This window comes from Pleurodeles waltl, chromosome 12 (assembly GCF_031143425.1).
Source record: "Pleurodeles waltl isolate 20211129_DDA chromosome 12, aPleWal1.hap1.20221129, whole genome shotgun sequence".
Lineage (NCBI taxonomy): Eukaryota > Metazoa > Chordata > Amphibia > Caudata > Salamandridae > Pleurodeles > Pleurodeles waltl.
In genome coordinates, this window is record NC_090451.1 from 598,604,476 (window position 1) to 598,628,166 (window position 23,691).

A 23,691-nucleotide genomic window follows, 5' to 3' on the forward strand; every position below is an offset into this window, starting at 1 on the left:
CGAACAAGTACACCTCCACAAAGTAACTCTCTCCCTCTCCATCTACAGGTATCACTGCACCCCTGCAGAAAATGCCAGAGACAGCCAGCCCTCCCCAGGATGAAGGTCCCAGTGTGGACTACAACTCTGGATGTCTGTACATTAATAACCTACCTGGCCCATCTGGGACTACTGGTCAGTTCACCTCCACCAGCCTCACCCTGCCCACATCTGAGTCCCCCACCCCTGTGGCAACAACAGCACAGCCAAACCCTCATCCACAAACATGTGTGCCAAAGACTGGTCAGTCAGCAGTGTGCCCCACAGTACAGGGACCAGAGTCAACCCCCTCACACCCAAGACAATGAAGGTCCTGGTGTAACTGGGAGTGGGCACACCATGACAGGGGCACAGGCACAGGGGGAATGGGGCTGTGGGCCAAGGGATGGGGCCCCCAAGGGAAACGACTGGCCAGGAGGCCATCTCCCAGGTCCTGGGAGCTTGCCAGCAATCCCAGGACGAGATGGGGAAGATACTCTCCACCTTGCATGAGAACCAGAGGCTGCAGAGGAAATACCACCTGGAGGCCATGCAGCAGTGGCAGGCTCACAATACCATCATGACCTCCATTGCAGGGGTGCTCAAGGAACTAACAACCATCCTTTGTGCGTCCTCCACCCACCACCAGGCCCCTTCGACTGGCCACATACCAACAGAGCCATCCACTTCTGCCACAGCTAGTGGAATGGGGGCCCAGCCAGAGGACCCACAGGCCACTAGCACCCCTCCCCCTGTAGCTGAGGAACCCCCACACAAATGAGGTTGTCCATTCAGACATCCTGCAGGACCTGATGCCAATACCAAAACCACTGCCAGGAAGTGATCCTCTCCTGAACATTCTCCCTTGGATACTGGACCTGTACTACCTACAGCAGGGCCAACTACTCTGATGATTTCATCCACCATGACCCCACTCATCACCCACTGCACTTGAGAATCACATTAAACGCCATTGAGCACAGCTACTGCTTATGTGTCTTTATTGTAACACCTATGATTGTCTGTAGCACAATATGTAACTTCAGTTAACCCTTTGACCAGCAATAATATGTAAGATGGACAGAAGTGGGAGGAATGTGCTGCAAGTATGATAGTAGAACAGACATATTCTGAAATCATGTGCCAAGGGAGCCACCAGTCAAGCCAGGAACCAGAGCAGCACCACCTGACCTGCAAATAGACCAAGACAGGGACATCCATCAGGATAGAGCCAATATTGGCCACTCAGCACACATGCAGTACATTCTCATCCTCCCTAGTGCGAATTGGCAAGTGGAATGCTAACACATATCACCATGGCAGATCCACATTTTCAAGACATGCATGCCCAATGGTCGATCCCTCATAGCTGATATTACCCAACTAAAGGCAAGTTCCACTGTCAGTACAAGTTAGGTACCATATTCAGCCGTTGTGTACAGTGAGGATAAGTAGCAACACTGATAATACTACTTTGGTTGGCAGTCCTTTTTGGGAGCTATATTGGCAGCAAGACACACCACCTGGACATTTATGGAGTGGACGTTTTTCCTGTTCCTGTACACTTGTTCATTGGCTCTGGAAGGAACCAAAGCAATCTGGGTGCCATCTATGGCCCCTATCACATGAAGGACATGTCACATATCATAGAAGTCAGCTTTAACAGTGGGTAAATCCGCATGCTGGTGGAACCAGATGTAGCAGTCCAGGTGTTTGAGTAAAGCTCACAGTACATCCTTCAACACAAGACGGAACATCGGCTTTGACATCCTTGTTGCCAAGCCCACTGTAATCTTGGATGAGCATGAGGCAAGGAAGTTTAGCACTGATAAGACCTGTACTGTCGGAGGATGGCATTGGGATTACGTATGGCAAGCAAGAGATCCCGCTCCAACTGGGTACACAGTTCTATGATGGTCCGACTGATCAGATGATAAGTCTGGATGATGTGTCTCTCTTCCACGGTAGCAAGGTCGACTAGGGGATGGTACACACGTGTTTGACTCATTCTCACCATTGCAAAGTATCTAGGAATAGGAGAGGGGAAAGCCACAAGTTGATGTTGACAGTTCACATGCCACCTAACACTATACTTGTAGCACACAGTATTACTGTGGACATAACCCTGAAGTGTACACAATCCATTTGGGCATGCAGACTGAATGTGTATGCCATCCTAGAGTGCTGTTGCAGCCCCAGACAAACAGCTTGCCTCACATGAAACATGTGACACTTCCATGTAACAAAACGCTATTCCCACAGGTAATAAGGTGTATGTAACTTTTTTACATACAGATGTGGTTACCCCATCTATGAAGCAGCAAGTGACTGCACATGTCCTGTCATAGTCATCAGTACATCTAACTACATTGTCCATGAATGTCACATGTGTGAACCCAGTTTTGATTAATCTATGCACGTCACTACAATTCATCCATGACGCATTTATTATTCACCTACAGCACACTAACTACATGTAATATGGCAGTTTTCAATCTGCTGCCTTTCACTGAATGTGTAGATGACCTCAGTGGGCTAAGAAATTACTGACCAAATTGCTAATGGATTTGTGGCCATGCTACCTTTGCATGCAGGATTTGGTTGAGTAAAGAGTACAGGATATGTCTATGTATACGACAATGGGAATGTGGCAAGTACTATGCAATTGTGCATTGTTAGGCCCTTCATCAAGTCAATGAGTGCCAATGTTTCCACATTAGTAGGTTTGTTCAGCATAGCTTTTGTTTCCTCCTATGATTTCCCACAGTTATGCATGTCAATGTAAAGGCATGCCCTGGCATGGAAACCCAGCAGAAAAATACATTGTTACGTTATATACCTGGAAAGCATTCATGGTGCCCTGACTGCCCTGCAGAGATCCTTTCAGGCTCTGGCCTCCTCGTTGATGGCAGCCAGTGTCCCTTTGTCTTCCGTCCCCCCTCCTGCTACCTGTGCCAAATCCCACACCACTTTCCCAATACCCATCCAGAGCACACAGTCAGACCACCATTCATCCACCTCAGCAAACACGGTTCGCAAAGACAAACACAGGCACCATATAACCCACCACCGCCATGCACACAGACACCACATACATGCAGACACAACAACATCCACTCCCTACACAGACTCCCCCACCACCTCCTCCCTCACAGACACTGCACCACTCAAACCTGCTCTCACCACATCAACAGATCCAGCCACAAGTCCCCTCACACCCACCGTCACCACAATAGCAGACCCGCATACATCGTCCCCATACACCCCTTGCGCACTCACCACGACTACCAATAACCCCACATGCAGCACATCCACCTTATCTGCAGCCATAACCCCAACAGACACTCATACATCCACCCTGGCATCTCCTCCCCCCTCCCAAGACACATAAACACCCGCACTCACCCAACCAACAGACACCCACCATACACATGGCTTCCACCCATGCACCAGCACCCAAGGCACCTACCAAGACACACCTCTCAATCACTCCCTCTCTCTCCACTCCCAAACGTTTTTCCCATGACCACCCTTGTTTCTCCCAAAAAAGATTCCTTTATGAGTTTTCCCTGTTCCCTCCCTCTGTCCCAGCCTGTGGTTCCCCCAAGTGCACGGTTTCCCTCCCCAAATACAGTCCTTCCACCTCCCAGTCCTCCCATGCCCCCCGGTACTGACTACGCCCCTCCCTCTGCAAAGACACAACCCCTACCAAACCCAAGGTCACCCCTCCAAAGCCAAGGCCAAGGGCCCTCCCCTGAAGCCTAAAACTAAAGTCAAAGCCCCTCCAAACCAAAACCCAAGCCAAATGACCCCGCTCCTAAACCCAAGCCCCCACCTACACCCCCCTCAACCCTGAGGTACCTGCCTGCCCCATTGATGCCCCTGCCATGTAGAGGCCACTTTCAAGTCAAGAGTCAAGCTGGGGCCAAAGACTTTGCCCAGTGTGCCTTTTGGACTGTCCAGTAGTCCTGTGTTGTACATAGTTTATTTTTCCATTTAACATATTTATTTTAATATATCCGCACCCCAGAACCATTGGTGTCGAGAGTAACAAACGTGTTGTGCCTTTCCTTCCACATGTATGTGTTATATTTGTGAGATTTGGTGTGTGTCTTCTGAGTATGTGATGTGTTTGTGTAGCAGCATGACTTGTGAAGGTGACTTGTACTATGGACTTGTTTTGATGTGTTGTGATGGTGTTGTATGGCATCGTGTGGTAGTGGTGTATGCGGCTGTGATGCATCTGTGATGTGCCTTGTGTGTTGGGTGGACATGGTGTGTGATCTGACATGTTGTTTGGCAGTGTTTTGGTTTGGATTGGTTATGTGCTATTGTTATGTGTTGCTGCCAGTATGTGTTGTCCTGTGGAGGTGTGGGGTGTGCCTCTCTGCCGATGTGTTTGTGTGGTTGCGATGGTGTTGTAATTGTGTGACTCAGTGGTGTTGTGTATGAATGTGTCTGAGAGTGGCGGTGGTGTGTGTGTGCGATGTGGTGTGTGTATGGCATGTGTATGGTGGCCTTGTTGTGTGTGGTTTGTGTGTGAGTGTGTGTATGTAGGTGTGTGTGTATTTTGGTACGGGTGTTTGTTTGCATGTGTGTGTGTGTGGCCGTCGCTAGCCATGCCGGGTGTGTGTGGGTGTGTACTAATAGCCTTCTCTCAAGTGTGTGCTAGGCGGGTGTACTTATGGTTGTTGTCTTCGTTGCCATCGCTGGTTCTAGAGCTGTATGGGCAGCAGGAGTATTAGGAAGACTCCAAGTTCGGGTTCCATGGCGGCTGCGGATGTGTCTGTAACTTCAGAGAACCCTTCTGGAAACTTCTCCCAACTTCTAGGAGCAAGACACCGGGGTATAAAGATGGAGCTCCCAGACCTACTCCTCAGTTCACTACTGGACCTGTGGAAGGACTCTTAGAGGACTGCCTGACCTGCTGTGCATTCTACCAGACTGTTGTACCTGGAAGGAATGCTTTGCTGCCCAGAGCCTGCCTTTAACCTTCAGAGGCCAGCCCTGCTGTTGAGCCTTGCATCTTTACCTGCACCCAGGACTTCAGACGTGACTCCAAGGGCTGGTTTGGCTGGCCCCATGTTCAGAGCCAAAGGGACATAACAGGCTCTCACCATCTTGAACCCACACCTGGGCCCAGCCTGAGTGAGTCTTGAACCCCCCAAGAGGTCTCCATCCGCTCCTGGACTTCGCTGTGGTGCTAAAGATGCCAAGGTGGCAATTTTCTAAAACTGAGGACTTGCTATTTTTCGAACCTTAAACTTTAAAAATGTATAACTAAAATACTACAGATTGGAGTTTGATGGCTTTAGCACTGTGACCTGCAGACAGCTGTTGCCTAACCCCACAAAAGAGATCTAATGTGCAGTGATACACATATAATCAGTTGCTTGACAACTTTTCTACATATCTGCGCTCTGGTGGATAGTGTGAACAACACTGCTGCATAGCTTGGCCAGCCAATTGCAGCACATCATGAGCACTGGAATGCCAACTCTGGCAAAATAGGTCCAGCTGCAAACCTTCCATTTCTGGCAGATGGCCACCACAAATTCTAAAAATCCCATTTCTTCCACAAAAGAAAAAGGGAGATCTTCCAGTGCTAACATTTTAGCCACCTTCCCATTGTACAAACAGGTTGTTCGGTGTTTACGTTCGTAGGGCCCTTGCAGCCTAAACATGCCCATACTAGCAGCTTGGATTTTCTTCTTTTGTGGGAACTGTCACAGGCGAGTACCAGAGAAGATAATGAGGTGGCAGTCTTAATGTGCATCTTGGGGGAATACTGTATGTGTGAAGGATTCTGCATCTGAGTGTTGTGCCATTTGTAGGTTGCAGATGCAGGTGATGCTGGCACACTACAGGGGACTGGGCAGCTTTGTGTAATGCTGTCATCCTCTTCTTCCACAAGACCATCTTATTCTTCTATCACTGTTGACTCAGCTGTTTGCCTCTCTGTCTGGGACTTAGTTCGACTTTTTTAGAGGAGGATGCAGGTCTCAAAGGGGGCCTTACAAATATGAACGCTGTCGATGGTGGTGGTGAGCATGTTAAGGAGGATGCATCATCTTGGTGTCCTTTGAGATGCCCTCCCTACTAACAATCACTGGCTCATAGTTATTAATGTATTTTTCCATAATTCGAAGCATTTCTGGAACTTTCCTTTTCCCTTGTCTCACAGGGTGGGTCTCGGACTCGGCCTGGATCCAATCCATGCACGGATCATCAGAACAGGGGCTTGGAAAAGATGATGGAGTACCCTTTCTTTTTCTTGTTGGAGATTGTGAAGCCAATGATTGAAGAACCACATCTTCTTCAGTAGGAAGCTCAACCTTCTGTTCTGCTCCTACTTCAGGAAGAATTGTTGCTTGCTGTTGCTCCTTGTCCACCTTCCTTTGAAGATTGGGTACTAGTTTGCGGACAAGACAAATCCGGCTCAGAATCACTGTTTACCTCTATGACTGTAATGCCTGCTTCGCTGAGAAACATGGGTTTGAGCTTAGCCTTAGGTTGGAGTACTGCGTGCATGATGATGCGGGAGTACTGCTCCCAGTCTTTTGCAGGCAGAAGAAGGTACAGCAGGTATACCATGTTTCCTGAAAAAGGTGGAGGCAGGCACACCAGTGGTGGCAATATCCTGCTTCTTCTCCTCAGTAGCACCTTTCTTGGCAGGAAAACCCTTCTTTGGGGCCATCTTTAAGTTATTTCTTAGCTCTGGCTGTTGCCACTTAGAGGCACAAGTGGAACAGAGAAGGACTCAGCTGGTGTGTGTCCCTGCCAGCCTAATGTCTGGCTGTAGTGTGTGTGATGATGTCATTTGGGCACCTAAATGCAAACAAACAAGAAAGGAATCAGAAAAATGTGGCATATGCAAATTGAATCTACAGATTATGTACTTTAGGGAGGTCACATCACAACAGTGTCCTTATTCCAAACCATAACATACTAATTCAATAACATACAGAGTGAAAAGTTTACTTTTTGTGCCTCTAAAGCCTACGAACCACATGGGGTGCAGGGGCAAAATGGAAAAATCCTTAAAAGATTTGTTCCTGGTGTGCGCCTCTGGCCTATGGAAGGCAGCGAGTGCAAGGGTAAATGAGATAGTGCTTAAATAGATTATTGCTGGTGTGCAACTAGGACCACTTGTAGGTGGTGGGTGCAGGTGGAAAATGGAGTAATTCTTGAAAAAGTTATTGCTGGTGTGCACCTCTGGCCTACAGCAGGAGGCGGGTGCAGGGAGAAAATTGAATAATCCTTCAAAAAATTATTGATGGTGTGCTTCTATGGCAGGCAAGGGTGCAGGGGAAAAATCTAATAAATTAAATAAATTATTGTTGGTGTCTTCGTAGCGACTTTGAAAAGTCCTATGGGAGGCAAGGAAGTGCAGGGGAAAATGGAACAATGCATTAAGAAACACACCGTAAAATTGTACATACATACTACAATCCTCCTCAAGTACATTAAACTCACATCAAGGAAAAAAGAAAAAACAAAAAAACACAGGCTCCTCTAACAATGTCCCTTTAAAAGTGCTTTGAAAAGTTCAAAAAAAGGAACAGACTAGCTACATAAAATGGTTGTACTGGCACATGGCCACTAAGAGCAAAGACATGGACAACAAAGAACATATGCAGCAAAAATCAAAGCACACTGAGTGCAAAATGGCCAACTGCCACATGGCCACCAAGGGCAAAGACATGGACAACAAAGAGAGAACACTTGCAGGCCTATTGTAAAAGCAAAGCACAATGACTACAAAATGGCCGCCGGCCACATGGCCATCAGGGGCCAAGGCATGAACAACAAAAAACACATGCAGGCCTATGCCAAAAACAGAGCACACTGACCACAAAATGGCTGCCTTTCACATGGCCACCAAAAGCAAAGGGATGGACAACAAATAAATACATGCAGGCCTATGGCAAAAAGCACAATGACTCTACAAAACAAAAGGACCACCCTGCCTCCTGTCATGGAGAGCAAAGACAAAATGGTGGCCTATGAACGACGCACACACAGATTGGCCATACAAAAAAATGGCCACTTGGCCAGCAAAGAAAGACAACATGGTAAACAAAGAAGACAACATTATCATTAATTCAGCAATGCTAAAAGCAAAACATTTCCACCAACTTAAAAAATTCACCAACCACAGACATCTCAAGGCATCAAAAACTACGCCACCAAAATACTGTAACACTTTTCCAAACAAACGTAAAACACAAAAAACACATTCTGCATTTAATCAAATGCCATACATAAATAAATTGATGTTTTAAAAAAACATAAAACACATAAACAGTTGTTCAATGTACACCGAATGACTAGTAATAATATCTGCCTTGTCGTGGGCTGTGGCGTGGGCAGACTTGCCCCCACAGTAAAATTAGCCAAATAAAAGTGCAAAATTCCAAAACAACACACCTGACAAAGGAGAAAAAGTACTTAAATATTTTAAAAACACGCTTCCATCCCTCCTAAACCTGCACAAACGTTTTTCCTTACAAAGAACTGAAAAAGTATTGCGAAATAGGCTCCTACTACAACTCCAGGCCACCCACAATCAGATTTAAAAATGGAAGAAAAAACAAAAATGGTAAAAGAATACCAGTGCATGCCCATCATCAAACAACAAACATCCAAATGTTTTTTTACTTTCTTGATTACTTAAAAAAATCCTTCAAAATTCCACAGGTATATGCAGCAGAGATTACAGATAAATAAGAGAGTGGTCCTTTCCTTTCAAAATCCAAATGAAAAGTGACCAAGGGATGGGAAAATCACAGGGTGGAGCTTCTGGATAGGAAAATAAATTGGGAGCATCAGTGGCACTTCCATCCTGTTTAAAAAAAAATGTTTCATGCTAAAAAAAACGACATGAACCGTCTGCTCTAATTTTAAGTTGATTTTGATGCTTCATGAGTTGATAATCTACTCAAGAAGCAGCCCTCTGAATATGAGCGCTTGCAACCTCCTATATTCGAAAATGACGCCAGAAGGCTTCCAGTGACCAGAAATTGTGCCAGAGGATGCCAAATCACGCTTGTACTCTCCAGCTCATTTGCTGGAGCCTCAAGTTGTTCCCAATTGGCATTGCGTTGCTCAAAAGAGAGCAAAATTTTGTCACGCAGCGATTGCCAGAATTTAGTTGGAACTCTGCATTACAAGAGTGACATAGTGTGACCAAATTCTGCCAATTCCAAATGCAGAATGATATTTTCCTGTACCCTTAATCATTTGTTCACCAGGAAGCAGTTTCCCTAGGCTCACTTATGCATAGTACCCTTCCTGTGCAGTAAAATACTGACATCTTCCCAATAAATTGCACAGTAGCCTACCTCAGACCATGAATTATATTAATTTAATATATGGCAAAAATGTTGTGATCTACCAAACCTGTTCCATTAAATGAAAAAAGCTGTTCTGAAAACTGCTGGTACTGTCTCACGAAAAGGGAATCTGCCCTCAGAAGAAGAACTGTTGCCTTACTAAGAGTAGAGCATCCAGTTTAAAAAGTGCTCCTTTTAATGCTTTTAATACCTTGCAACATCATTGATGCTCTTCAGAAGCCAACCTCTTCACAAGTTTCCTCCTGTCGCAGATATGTTCTCAATCTATCTATACTTTATTAACATAGGCCCTCGTTACGACCTTGGCGGTTGGTTATAAAGTGGTGGTAACACTGCCAACAGGCTGGCGGTAAGTACCGCCAAATTATGACAATGGCAGTGATATCTCCCATAGACAGCCAATGTACCACCCTGTACAGGTGGGCACACTGCTGATTGACGTGTCCTGGGGACAGAGGTTTGGGTATGCTGGGTGGGTGCTGTGGTGTTGTTTCCTGATGGGGGAGGCTCTGGGGTGGTCTGTGACTGAGCTTGGGTAATCGGATGTCCAGTGGTCCCTGATGGGCCAGGTAGATCGTCCAGATCCTGAAGACCAGAGTTACTGTCATCACTGTGGGCCTCTTCTGTTGGGGGACTGGATAGTGCTGGCACCTCCTCTCCAGTGACATTGGCAGGGGTATCTGTGGGGATGTAAATGATGTATTATGCTTCATGTGTATGACATATTGTGCATCCTTGGCTTCCCCTCTATGGTTGGGGTTGCCCTGCCAGCTTTTACTTGTGTATGTTGGTGTATGGTGGGATTGTTAGTTTCCATATGACGTGCATGCTTTAGTGATGAGGGTCCATGCAGGGCTGTGAGGGGTGTCCATGCATTGATACACCATGCAGGGCTTGGCATTGGGATTAGAGAGAGGTGATGGTGGAGTGTGTGGGGTGGAGTGATGGGAATGAGGGTTAGGGTATGTGATGGCATGCAGGTAGGCGGGTGATAATTGTTGAAAGTTGACTTACCAGAGTCCAGTCCTCCTCTGACTCCGGCCAGGCCCTCAGAATGGAGTAATGCCAAGACTTGCTCCTCCTGTGCTGTGAGCTGTGGGGGAGGAGGTCGGGGTCCACCGCCAGTCCACTGGATAGCGAGCTGGTGTCTTGCTGCAATGGAACGTACTTTCCCCGTAGGTCGTTCCACCTCTTCCTGGTGTCGTCCCTTGTTCTGGGGTGCTGTCCCACGGCGTTGACCCTGTCCACGATTCTCCTCCATAGCTTCATCTTCCTGGCTATTGATATCTGCTGCACCTGTGCTTCAAACAGCTGTGGCTATACCCTGACAATTTCCTCCACCATGACCCTTAACTCCTCCTCAGTGAAACAGGGATGCCTTTGTGGTGCCATGGGTGTTATGTGATGTGTGTTAGTGAGGGCGTGTTGGGTAATGTGTTGGGGTGTGTGAAGTGGGGTGCGTGAGGGATGTATGGGTGTATGTGTGTATGTAGTTGTGGCAGTGGTCTTGGTGTCAGTCTGGTGGCAATGATTTGTAATCGTAAAGGGTTTTGGGTAATGTGGGTGGGTGGGTGTTTTATAGTGGTGTGGGTGTGGTGTGTGTATGGGTGTCAGGTGTGTGTTGTTTGAATTGACCAATGTGGTGTTGTTTTGTTTGTGGGTGTCCATTGTGAGTGCGGCGGTATGTACTTCCAATGGTTTACTGCCGTTGAATTTCCCCCGTGGTGATTCGTGGGTCATAATGTGGTGGGCGTTGTTCTGTTGGCATAACGGTGTGGGTTTTGATGCTGCCACTTTATCACTGACCCTTGGGCTGACGGATTTGTGTCTGTGGCGGAACTCTGTCGCATTGGTGTGTGTGTTTCATAATATGGTGAAAAGATATCCGCCTCCGCCGCAGTAAATTGGCGGCCGTCAGCGTAGCGGTAAGCGGGATTTATTGCCAGGGTCACAATGAGGGCCATAAACTCCAGGGTTTACATTGTAAATCTGGCAGTTTGTCTCTGTATCCTCACAGACTGACTGGATGTCTGGTAGCCATGTCAAGCTTGTCTCTGGCCTTGCAGGCTTTTTTGTACTTTACAAATACCCCCATAAAACAGAAAACAAAATGTGCAAAGTGTAAATACTTTTCTACCTCATGTCAGCGGTTCTGCTGAGAACTACTCTTACAATCTCCATTAAGGCGTAGGAGGCTGGATGAAAAGTGCTGATATTGGTTCATTTAAGGTACAGCAGTCCAGCTATGAAGTGACAATAGACTGTCTCATTAAATCTGTAGGGTCTCTGCTGATATGTGTACCTCACTCCTTTTGAAAGGCCTGCTTCCAGATGGCCAGAGCTGGGCTGTGGTTGACCACTACAAATTACAGTGTGGATAATCCTATTTAGCAGCCTGATGCAGACACCACTTTTAGATCCAGAGACAAGAGATATAAATTTACCATCTACATTGATTGCCACATCACACAGAGGGAGAGTGGTGGGCAGCAAGGGCTGTCACAAGGGTGGAGAGCAGCATGGGCTATTTACCCAAGGACCGCTTTTTTAGTGCCCCCACTGATTGATTTGATCTATCTATCTATCTATCTATCTATCTATCTATCTATCTATCTATCTATCTATCTATCTATCTATCTATCTATCTATCTATCTATCTATCCATATATATGCTATATCTATTTCGGTATTACAAAAGCTACACCTTCTTTTGTTGTGTATTTGTGATGAGGCAGCTAAATTTGCCTGCAACCAGGCGCAATAAAAACAGAGAAGAGCCTGCATCACATTTGTGACCCGAGCCCCACAACATCTTCTGACAAGCCTGGGGGACAGGGTGGAACTCTCCTGGGATAACAGGGCAGATAGCTATGCTAACCTACTTTTATAAATACTACTTCATAGCACATGGTAGCCTGGAATAATGTATTAAAATAAGAAAGGGGGTTATATAGATGGCAATGCAATCTTCTGAAAGAATAAACAAGGTTATTTGAATACAGGTGCCACTATCATTGTGTATGGTACACAGTGAAACTCCATCTATATTATTGGAAAGAGTTTATTATTTTTACAGAGCAATTTTCACCTTAGAAAGCCGCTGATGGTCATTCTATACGCATCTCATCCAAGGGAGCCATTCGCTGCAGGCAGCAGCAAAACTGATGATTAAAGAGTGCGCCAGTCGCTCGGACTGACACAAAGACCACCATTCTGAGTGGCACAGTACCCTAGGCATGGCAAAATTACATGCAAATTCACCATTAACCTGCAGAAAATCCGCACCAGTACCTTCATTGTTGCAAATTAAATTAAACCCATTGGAATGTGGACTTACCGTGTGGGGCCCATTTCTCTGATTGTAGAACCGCACAAAATTCCTAAGTCTGTGGGTTTAAACATACACATTTACCACCTGCTTTAAGAAAGTAGTACGTGTGTGGGTGTGTGTGGGTGGGGCGTGGAGAGAGAGGCGGGTTTAGGGAGTCGGGGAATGAATAAGAAGATATATTCTGGGCTGGAAGGTATGCTTACCCTGTTAGGAAAAAAAGAGGGAATGAGGCCTGGCAAGAGGCGCAGCCAAGGCCTCTTGCGATTTTACTGTGCTGCGTCACCTCAATATAAAACTGGGTCTTCTTCTTCTGCCACTCCTGGAAAAGCCATCTGTGGAAAAACCATCCCACTTAGATTCAGGTGCAGCCCAATTCCATGAGGTAATTCTGATCCCTCTGACTCTTAATCAGTGTCACTTTGTGCTTTAGTAAACTTACATGTCGCTTTTATATTTCCTCCCACAATCATGCCATAAAGCGTATGAGTCAAAAGGCGGAATATTTAAGGGCATGCCACACAAAAACATTGTTAGAATTTCATTGCAGCACATTATCTTCTGCTTTTAATCAAATGTTTACATATAACTTGAAAGAAAGGGGAGCTGTTATTTGAGAACGGGAACTGTTATTTAAGATCGAAAGAATATTTTAGTGAGGTTTTTCACAGCTGAAAATGGCACTAAATAAAGTAAATGCAAAACCATATTATAGGAAAATAGGACCTGCCAGACATGGTTAACCCCACTTTTTGCCTGGGGCCAGTGTGTTTTGGCTGTAGCACAGTGGGATCCTGCTAACCAGGACCTCATTGTCAGTGTTCTCTCCCCTAAATCTGAATTGGAAAGTACTTTCTACACCCCACAATTGGCATACTGGTGTACCCTGTTAAGTCCTTGGAATATGGTATTTAGGTACCCAGGGCATTGGTACACCAGTGGTTCCCCATGGGCTGCAGCATGTATTGCAGCACCTATGGGGGCCCATGCAAACTGTGTCTGCAGGTCTGCCATTGCAGCATGCGAGAAATGGTGCATGCACCGTTCATCCCAGATTTAAGGTTTCCTTTATATCGCGGTCACTGCATTTTGAACCTATAAGGCAGGCCATTCAGCTCAAGGGCAGGGTGCAAGGTTCTAAGTGTGAGGGTACCCCTGTACAAGCAGAGGTACCCTACAAACCCAAGACTCAATTTTCTGGGCCTTGTAAGGGCGGGAAAGCCATTTTACAATATGTAGTGGCTACTGGTCATCATGAGATATCCAATTACATTCGGCTTCACCGAACCTAGTCATGTTTGGTATCAAACATGTTGGAATCATGAAACTGCACTGATTCTAGTGCTAGTTGCATTATACTATGTACTTTGGCGGTTCCTTAGAGGATCCCCCATGTCTGCCTGCGCATCCTTACAGTGTCTACGTACAAGCCAGTGCTGCGGCCAAACCAGACACTGTTCTGCCCTCCTGTTTCTGAGCTTAACTCGGGCAGGGGAAGGCAGGACAAAGATTTTCCTGTAGAGGAGAGGTGTTACCACCTCTCCTTTAGAAATAGGTGTCTCTGGGCTAGGGTGGGGGTGCTCCTGAGAGCCAACAGACTGCTTTGAAGGGCACATTTGGTGCATTCCTTGCAATACCGATTTCTCCCAGTCCAGAGGCCCCCAGGCTCCTGCTCTGGCATGAAACACCCAAAGGACAGGGGAGTGACCCCCCCATCCAGCACCTCCCCTAGTAGGTTGCCCAAAGCTCTGTCAGATGGCCAATTGGTTCTGCCATCTTGGAAACAAGATGAGCAGAGGCCCCTGGGAGCATCTGATTGGTTAGTCCAGTAGAGTACGGTCCCTGCCCCCCTCCTCAGATAGGTGGGTCATCGCAGTAGACATCCAACCCCCTCCCTACGTTACTTAAGGGCTCCCCTGAGGGTGGGACCCTAGATTCATCTGCAAGATTCTTCTTCAAGACATTTCTGTGACCTGGACACTGGAGTCTGCTGCTGGACTTCACCAGCAACCAAGGCAAGACTGCAACTGGTAAGAGTGCTCCTACTGCAACTTTGTCTCCGGGGTTTGCAAGGACTCTGCATCTTCCATTGCAGTGCATCCTCCAGAGTCACAAGGTCTCTGCCTTCACTAAGGACATCCAGAAGGAGTCTCCCTTGGAGTGAAGAAGTCACTTCCCTGCATCCGCAGGCCCCTCAATGTTGATTACCGGTTTGTGGATCTTGCTGTCTCAAGGAGTCTCCAAGGCTCTACAACACAGATATTGGTTCTGTGGCTCTCCAGGGGTCTGATCTGTATTCTTTGAAACTGATAAGGTGGTGGTCCCTTGTTGGAGCTGCTGGGATGGAACTCCTGTGCAGAGCATCTGTTTGTCATTGCCAAGGCTTGTTGGGTCTTCAGCCTAACGACCTCCTAGCTCCAAGAAGCGCCAGCCTTCAGCATCACACAGCTCCAAGACTGATGTCCTCTCTGCAACTCCTGCAACATGAACATCCACATTCTCTATGCTGCTGAGGCCTCCTCTCAACTCTCTTTGCCTGCTGCCAGAATGTCCTCTGGGGTCTTCATCGATTCATGCTGGCTCTCCTCCTTGCTGAGGGCTGTCTCTGACTTTCCTGCAAAGGTTGAGTCCCTTGGACCTTGCTGGTCCCCATTTCTGCAACTCTTTGTGTATCCTTCTTCTTGCATTTCGCAAAGCTTGTTTGTGACCCTGCTGGTCACTGACCTCTCTGTGATTCAAAGACTGGCATGGGACAGCTCATGGATGACTACTGGGATTCTTCTGCATTGCCGGGCTGCCGCAGATGCCACTCTACAATGACCGTCCATCAGAGAAGTACCTACAAGAAGGGTGGGCATTGTCTTCCTGCACCCCCTGGGCAACACCTGGTGGTTTGGACTCTGTCCCCTCTTTCCTCAGGTACTCATTGTCTCGAATCCATGCCTGGGTTCCTCCGACCTGGTCCATGGGTCACTACAGCAGCTGGACAATCGAGGTCCCCATTGACTTCAACGAGAGGTTCGGACACAATTTCACCCCTATGCACCTGGGTTCCTGGTGTAGGTACTCCACTTCTCTGGGCATCCACAGGCAGGGACACTCTTAAACCTTCCTTGTTCAAACGGGTTTCGTCGGGGTCCCATGGGAACGGTCCTTCTGCAACCTTTTTCCAACCGCGACTCTCCTATGTTATCCTATAGATACCAATGCTAAGTAACACCACTGCAGATAGGTTCCTGGGGGATTCCTGCTACTTACCTTTGATATCCCAGTACTACCTGAGTCCTTAGGATTCTTTGGATTAGTCTTGTGTGGTTGCATTATTCTTAACCCATTTTTAGGTCGAGTGTGCAAGCGCTCTCACCTGTTGTAATCTATCTGTGGGCTTTTAACCACACCCACCGCCATCACTGTCATTCGTTCATGGGCTTGCCTTTCAAAAATCCTTTGTTATCATTAGTACATGCCTTACGTTTGTACCTCCTTGGGGCGGTGTTGTTACTTCCTAGGCCATCGTCCCTATTACATGGATAATGCACATTTGCTGATACGTTTAACTGCAAGCAAACTTCTTTTTCCTTTTCTGTCTCTCTTTTGTCTCGCTTATGCTCATGGCGACCTTGGGGCTTTGAATCGGCACACTTATGTCAACTGTTTTAATTTTCTTTTTCAGTTTATGTGGCAAGAAAAGTCCAGTTAGGAATTTACAATGCTAGTAGCTCTAACTCGAGCAAATACAAGAGTAATTGCATTGCAAATGCTTGTTTTAGTTTATGGTTTGGTCCCCCCATAGGACCTGTTTTGAAGTATATTTTTGTGTGTTCATATCTTCGGTTAGGTGATATACCAAAGTTAGTTTAGTGCCTGTGTTTTAATAAATACCACTTAGTTTTCTAACATTTGGTGTGGTTCTTGTGTGTAAATCACTGACTGACTTTGTGGTATTTGCAATTGCTTTACACCCTCTCTAATAAGCCTTAGCTGCTCCCCACAGCTGCCCCTGGAGAGCCTTGGTTATTAGGAACCACTAACACAATCACTATGGGTTGCCTGGACTCAGTTAAGGAATTCCACGATAACAGGAACAAATACCAACAAAGATGATAGGCCTGCCTTTTTTAGAGGTGAAAGTGCTTCTTTACTGAGAGTCAACTTTATGTGTGTTATTCTGCGGAAGAGTAAGTAAATGAATGGGAGAATGAGTCAGTGGTTCAATGAACAGATGAGTAAGTGAGAGTGTTAAAGCATTTGTGCTTGAAAACGATGGATGTAAGACTGGGACTTCCTTGGAATATTTACGCAGAATAACATGGAAGAGGCCTTGTCCCCAACCCATGGAATCCATCCATAACATTCATGGATGTAACTAGTAGTACACATAAAATGGCAAGAAATGGTGCCATGTCCCACATTATGCGAGAAGAGACTATCACCATATCACTTGCCCCAGAGCAACCATTATACCCGGCGTGGACACACTTGTGCCATGGATGCCCACATTATGCCAAAATTACCACCATTACACCAATAATTAATTGTGTCAGGGCCACATTTATGCCGGTAGCTTGTATGACCATGCCATGGGTGTCCACAGTATGCAAAGAATTACCACCATTCTACTATCGCCTGCCTTACTATCATGCTACAGAAGCATGAGGGAAATGAGTCCTATCAGCAGATATGCCAGGGCTGCCTAATGTTGCTGTGGTGCACAAAGTGCACATTTGCACTTACAGCTGGTGGTGGTACCGAAGGAGATGGGCACCTGGCTGCTCTCCATGATGGTAAAGAAGTACTCGACATTTTCAATATGCGCCATCTCGTCTCATGCAGTGTGTGGTAGGTGGCCAAACCAAAGTGACCCGGAGGAGTGGAAAAAGCAGGTTTACCCTTCTGTTTCACCTCTGGCACCCCTTTGACAATAAAGCCTGAGAGGTGTTAAGTCAGTCATGTGCTGTAGGTGAAAGAATGGCTGTTGCTATTGCTACGGATAGTGAGGGAAGCACAAAGACAGGTCACCCTTGGCAAGAGCTGCAGAAACACGAGAGAATCCAGCTGGTTTGAGTCACATACATAAAAGATCGACTTTCTCGAGTGTCAGTCTAGTACTGACAGCTTAGTACAATGAGGTCATCTTAGAATATGTGCAATGAAGCTCTGCTGTGTGTTGGCTCTAAAACTTCATAAACAATCCCTCTCCCACATTAAACTGCAGAAAGGTCTCCTTTGTGGGTGTATAATCAGTCATACCAGAGACCAGACAGGCTAGTTTGCGAGTTTCCCTTGATCCATACACTAACTTGCCACACACATGGCTGATATTTTTGAGGCCCTAAGAGTATTTTTGGCTATAAAGAAAAGAATAAGGCCAAAATGTCTCATTTATGCCTGGTAGAAATTCACAAAAGTATTTTTGGCAGGCATAAATACATTTACTACAGAGAAATTCCCCACCATGTGTGGAAAATCTGCTGTAGTAAATGCCATGCAGAGGTCTGGAAGTCCTGTTAAAGGTTGTGGTTTGGTAAGTCAGTGAATGCTCCACAAACATACAAGAATGTTTTTTAGGTATTCTTAAACTGCGATCTGACCACTTTTAACCATTGAAATGGTTGTAAAAATACTCAAGGCAGATGCTGTAGCAATTCTCTCTCTCAGGATTGGATGGGGGATGGATCACCACCAGATCTGACAGGGGTGTTGGTGGAAGGGCTTTCGACTTGGGGAAAAATGTCTCTGCGAAGGAAAAAAAGTGCATTTGCAAAGCAGGCTCCATTCCCCAGTGAAGGTCTCCATTATGTAGAATTAAACACACAATAGGAATTGAAGCTGGAGGATGAATTACATAACATTCTCAGAAGTGCACATGCAAACCTGTGCCTGGTACAGTTTTACAAGCATACTTCTGCCAACATTTGCGAACTGAAAGAGAAAAAAGTGAAAGTATGTTCAGGCGGAGACATATATCTATACCCATGCTTTTGCTTTTTGTGAATCCGGTTCCTAATTTGTAGGCTACAGGCTGTGATGCAGGACAGTTTTCAGTGCGGGGTGCTGCCATCAGATCTACGTCATTGAAAACAGGAAGTATGAAAAATCCAAGCATCACACAAAGAAATGTAGCAAATGAGGAGCGCTCATTCTGCAGGAGAGTGGTGAGGGTGTGGTATGTAGCCAGTGGTGCATTCTAGAGCACTCTTTCGCAAATATATTACTATAGCATAGCATGGTAGAGCAGTGTCAATACAGACAGCACAATTTTCCATTGATATGGCCACTTAATGTGCCCAGCCCTGTAGTTTTATTGATAACACAATAGAGCACACTAATGATACTGTGTGGAAATCTGTTTCCGTGAGAACATAAGATTGACACATAGTTCACATTACAAAGATCTCTCACTTTGCAATCACAGAAAGAAAAGTAAACACCAAGGGCCAGATGTAGGAACCGTTTTGCATGGCGCAAACTGCGAAATTCGCAGTTTGCGCCATGCAAAACGGGCATCGCTATGCACATTCCCATTTTACGAGTCAGTACTGACTCGCAAAATGGGAATGCGACGCGCTTCCTATTTGCAAGTCGCACCGCGATGCAGAATTGCTTTGTGACCGCGGTCGCAAAGCAATTTGCAGCTAGCACCCATGTGAAGTGGGTGCTAACTCATTCGCAAAAGGGAAGGGGTCCCTGCGGGACCCCTTCCCCTTTGTGAATGTCGCCAAAAATATTTTTTCAGAGCAGGCAGTGGTCCAATGGACCACTGCCTACTCTGAAAATATGAAACCAAATGGTTTCCTTTTCCCGAGTGTATTGCAACTCGTTTTCCTTTAAGGAAAACGGGCTGCAAAACAAAAACAAAAAACTGCTTGATTGAAAAAGCAGTCACAGACATGGTGGTCTGCTGTCTTCAGCAGGCCACCATCCCTGTGAGTGCAGGGAATTGCAAGGGGGTCGCAAATTGCGACCCACCTCATTAATATTAATGATGTGGGTCTTTCCGACCCCCTTGCGATTCGCAGATGGTGTCAGGGACACCATTCTGCATATGGTTTTGCGACTCGCTCCGACTCGCAATTTGCGAGTCGCAAAACCATTACTACCTACATCTGGCCCTAAATCTCCATGTTAAAAAAAAAAGCTGCAATTTTGTTAGAAGACAGAGCCTGACATTTGACCTCTAAGACAAGATAAAAATGGAAGGCATATTTATTACTCATTTATGTTCTGAACTCTGGCATGGTTATTTTGGGGGTGCTGCAGCACCTCTAGCACCACAACTTCCAGCGCCTACGTTTAGGTCCTTATTATACACTAATCCACTAAAGAATTATTGTAGCAAAATATTAGCAATAGAGAGCAAGATCCAAGAACGCAAAAGGAAGAGCACAAGCACTATAAACCACTCCTGGCCCCAATCACTAGTAGCTAAGATCTGCCACCAAGAGAAGTGAGATAGAGAGTTGCAGTCCTGGACCAGAGTGCACCCTACGCACAGAGCCAGTCTGTGGGGTCAAGGGCCAGATGTCCTGGGAGGCGCAGCTCCTGGGATGCTTTTAGTTCTTGATCTCCCTAAATGTATGGAGGATCGTGTCTATTGCATCATGCTGATACACCATTCAGGCCAACTTGCTTAATGTAAAGCCTGTCGGTGAATTTGTATTGCCCCCCGTGTGTCACGTCTTCATTTTTCCAGTGCCAGTCGCTGTTTTGAGTAGATACTCCGGTTTTATGCATGTCCCCCTGAAAACTCACAGTTTTCCACTGCTTATAAAATTTAGAAAGTGTAGTATTATGAATAAATGCATAACATTACGTGCTCGAAAGTGGAACTATTATTTTGTGTACGTTTGCAGACTAGGTTTTGTTAATTTGAAAACAATACACTTGCCATCCCTAACGTGCAGATATTATGGATTGGAGTACACTGGTTGGTGAATGAGATCCTAAAACTTTGCAACAATTGCAGAATTGCTAATTATGCACAGGGATGCCTGGAGTAAGAAAATTCATCAGATTTCTAGTACGCAGCTTCACACAATGCAGATCACATAGGACAAGTTCACTACCTTCCCAGGGTGTGCTCTCTCCTCCTACACAGTATTAACATAATTCAATGATGGGAAAACTGTAATGCGTTGAAACCATGATTCAGGAGCAAGAGTGGCAAACCTCAAGGGGCATTTGAGAACTATCCCGGAGCAAACAATTAGAATAAATGTGGCATCAATGTCAATAAACTGAGCAATCACATATATTTAGGTTATAAACCAGACAGACAAGGTCAAGCCTTGCAACGTAAATCAATAACGTTCCACCTTCTCCCTGCCAGCGCGCTAACAATTGACGCTTCTGCTCAGTCCACATTCATTTTCAGCCAATTATTTCTTCCCAGTAGTGTATCTTTGACAAGAAAATCTCAGAATGAAGAATCTTGGCACCGGTGGACTCATCTCCACAGGCCTGCACAGACCAACTCTACTGTGCAGCTGAAGGCTGCAGTGGCTTGAAAGGAAGCAGGCAGGGGCCCTAGTGCACAGTCTGGACTGATCCTATTCTAATCCTTTGTGACCCATGCAAATAGCAATTAACGTTTCATAAATTGCTGCATGAGTTTCTGGAGCTCTTCACTTGTATTCTCACTCTGTGGAGTGAATACTTTCTTGCATTCGAGGACCTAATACCCATTGGCATCATAGGCATCTTTTTGATCACTCTCATCTTTGATTAGGAAAGATACTCTTGAGATCAGAGTTGAATTCCTCACAGTGTATGGCTGTGTATCGCCGAGGCCTCCTACCACCAAACACCACTCACCCCACGGTAAACTTAACCTTAGATGCACTTCACTTTGGGATTAGGGGTCGTAAACTCCCGGACGTATTTTATTGACAAAATATTGTTAATCAAAATTATACGCAGTAACCACAATCATGTTCAAAGTATTTACAGAGTTCAAGGGATGCCTGTCTTAACAGAGTACGCTAATACATCCACATTCCTGTCACTGTCTAAAAACCATTTGTTCCTGCGTACCCAATGTTGGTGGCTGTGAATGAGATCATGACTGTTTTCCCATACCCCAAACCCTGCCCCTCCTTAAGCTACAAATCCCAGGGGCAGGATCTCCATCAAGGTGTTCTCATACCTTCCAAAATGGATTGCTGTGGAGGGGGGCCCGGCTGCCCGCTAGGATACCTACCTCGGGCAGTGGCTTGAAAGGAAGCAGCAGTGGCCCTAGAGCATAGCCTGGACTAATCCTATTCTAATCCTTTGTGACCCATGCAAATAGCAATTTATGTTTCATAAATTGCTGCATGAGTTTCTAGAGCTCTTCACTTGTATTCTCACTCTGTGGAGTGAATAATTTCTTGCCTTGGAGGACTTAATACCCATTGGCGTCATGGACATCTTTTTGGTCACCCTCATCTTGGCTTAGGTAAGATACCCTTGAGATCAGAGTTGAATCCCTCACAGTATTTGCCATGTATACATTACAGTGCTGCACCCCTGGGTAGGTCTGTATCCTGCCTCTTCTGCATAAGCAGAAAACTGTTGATTTCCTTACTGTTTTTTTCTTTTTCTTTTCATGTCTGTTTGTCTGCTTTCTTCCATGCTTGTGGTGTCGGCGTTGAACCAACAACGACTTCCTCTATCTTCCCTGGGCCGTCCCATAATGACTTTTCATGTGGACTTAGCGAAACCTCGCTCTATGTCGGTACACAGCTTGATGGACACAGTTAGAAAAGGAAATGCAGTCTCTGAATATTGCCAGTCATCTTTTCTTAATCTCCCACTAACCACTTTATCTCTTGATGTGCCCTCTGAGATATCTTAGCTACTGGCGATTAGGGCTGGGGCACTTAGGGAGCACAGGAGTAGTATGTAGTGCTTGTGCTCTTCATTTTGCATACTTGGATCTTGCTATTGCTCATATTGTGCTACATGCATTCTTTAGTAGGTTAGTGTATAATAACAGACGTGTCTGTTCCGAAGCAGCATGAAAGCAGAATGTGGTACCTAGACAATCACTTATTATAAACAAATAAATACATGAATAAATAAATGAACACGCAAGCAAACAAATACATAAATAAAATGCCAGCTATCGTTTATTCTGTCTTCGATGAGACATAAAAGAAAATGTCCATCATTATGGGGCTGATGAACCAGCACTGCACTTCGATTTGAACTTCCCCTTTGTATTGCTTTTTTTTTCAACCCTCCTTAGATGCCAGGAGCATTTTGAGAGCCTCAGGTGGTTGTGGCTGCTCCGTGCCCTCTATACCACTCCCGTTGTTTTCTACTCAGCCTATAAGTAACCCACTGAAGGGATCTGGGTATAACCCACCGGTCAGGGGTTGGACTGTCAGGGCAGGACTCGCCATTTATCCCACTGGGCATTTTCCCAGGAGGCTGCAGTCTTCGGAGACTGGTTTTGGAGTTCGAGGGCCGCTTCCTCTGTCTGCAGCTCCGAGGGCTCAAGGCAGCAGACGCAGCAGAGACAAAAAGAGAGAATGCGAGAGGCAGAGAGAGAAAATGAATGAGTGAAGAGAGCAGGCTAGGTTGAACATTTTTGCAATAGCCGCCTATGGTTCCCAGTCCGGCTCTGGGTTTACCCACCAGTTAACCTCTCTGAGGTGATAAAATGAGTACCTTCTAGGTGAGTATCGATTAATATTTCTTTCCGTGCTAACGTCCGGACAGACGGTCGATCGTGGCCGTGGGTGTGATCATTGTTCTTTCTTTTGCACGTTTTCTGTTGAAGACTGTGCTAATGCTGCTTCTTCGTGCTGTGGCTCTTCATCGTGTTATTTTTAGTGTTGTTATTTGGCCCTTATATATCCTCAGTCCACCGTTACTCTGTTATCACAGAAGCTGTGAGTTACCCTCCACTGTACTCCCAGGGCCTTGCTGTGCTCACCTGGAACAAAGCCCTTCTCTCGCCTGCTCACACGTACTGGCCCTTATTTTCAAAGTAGTGTCCACGCT